The sequence below is a fragment of the Arachis duranensis genome, chromosome 4 (assembly GCF_000817695.3).
Source record: "Arachis duranensis cultivar V14167 chromosome 4, aradu.V14167.gnm2.J7QH, whole genome shotgun sequence".
In the NCBI taxonomy this organism is placed as follows: domain Eukaryota; kingdom Viridiplantae; phylum Streptophyta; class Magnoliopsida; order Fabales; family Fabaceae; genus Arachis; species Arachis duranensis.
Window position 1 is genome coordinate 111079023 of NC_029775.3, and position 1772 is coordinate 111080794.

Consider the following 1772-nt stretch of genomic DNA (forward strand, 5'->3'; position numbering starts at 1 on the left):
GTGAGTTTTGGGAAAAAAGAGATTTTGGTGGCTGAAGGGGGTAAGAAGGCAGCTAGGGTTTCATTTAGGGTAAAGGGAAAAATTGGTTTAACTAGGTTTAGGGTTTGTGTATGAAATTGAGAATTTTGGGGTTTAATTTAAAACTAGTTGAATCCTTAAAATTATTCTAAAATATTATTTGTTGTATCAACATACTATTTGGTTTTCACTGAATTACTCTAATTGAAAATATAATACAATATAATTAATTTTTTTTATTAACAAAATCTAAAATATTTAATTATAAAGATATTATATAAAAATCTTATAATTCTACAACTACTAATGTTATAATTTAAATATAAGAATTAATTCAATAATTAGAAAATTAGATAAAATTCTAATTTAAATTTCCAAACATCATTATTATTATCGAATTTCTGAGACTTTAAATAATAAATAGGAAAATAATCCAAAATTATAGAGTTTGGATAAAAATCTTAATTTATTTCAAATCCAATTAACCAAAACTACCTTTAATTATCGGTAAAGAAAATATTTTATGAACTTAAAACTATAAATAAATAAATATATAATTTGAAATTAGTTCATAATAACTTTTCAAAAGTTCTAGGTCTTACATACCCTTCTCCTTGAGTTTGGCCAATTGGAGTTCTAGGAGGCATAGACAATTTTTGACGTTTTCTTCTTCAGCAGTTCGGTCAAAAAGCTTTTCCAGAGTTTTCGTTGTTTTGATTTCTGCACTGAGGTAGAATTAGTAATTTTATAATAATTAAATGTGAATATGATAAGTGAATATTGGTTTGATTAATTATTGTTTGAGTTTGATTAAATTTATATTGAATTATTGATGAATTATTATTGTTTGCTTGAGAATTATGTATTTTGTGGGTGAAAGTTAAATTAAAAGAAAGTTTGGAGGTTAAAACGGAGTTTTTAGAAGTTTAGTAATTAAAGTGTAATTTCTAAAAAGTTTGGGAGTCCAAATAAATTTTTAAAAGCTTTAAGAGTAGTTATATTAGCTGATTTTAAATTATTAAAGAAATTATTTTTGCTGTTGCAATTGGTTGCTTTATTAGAAGCGATTTGAAAAGTAATTTTTCTTGGTTTTGGAGTTAAGTTGATATTAAACGAGCTAAGAAAGTGTAGAAGGCTGAGTATGAGATGTACAAGGCTAAAATGATGCCGATTAATTGAAATAATGAATTGCTATTGAAATATGATTGATGATTAAATAATTATGATTAATTGAGAAAATGCGAAAATGTTGCGGGTATACCAGGTATGCTTATATGAGTTAATGAATGAATATGATAAATGAGGTATGAATGAGGATGCTTAGTTATGAGTATGTATAAGTTTTCTCTCTGTTGTAAAATGTGTCGGACACTATATCTCATGAGTGTGTTGGGTACTATATCCCAAGAGTGTGGGAGCACTTTATCCTGGGAAGTGTGTCAGGCACAATATCCCATGAGCGTGGCGGGCGCTATATCCCAAGAGTGTGGGAACACTTTATGCTAGGAAATGCGACGGGCACTATATCCCATGAGTGTGACGGGCACTATATCCCAAGAGTGTGGATGCATGTCAGAGAGATTATATTTAGATTAGCTATCGAATGTGTGGAGTTCTGACAGTTTAACCGACACGTGAGCTCACGGCCAGTAGGAAAGGCATGTATCATATGCATTGTTTGTCTTGCTTGTTTGTGCAAACTTGTCTGTGATATGTGTTTTCTATGATTGTGTGTGTGTGCTTCTTGACTTGTA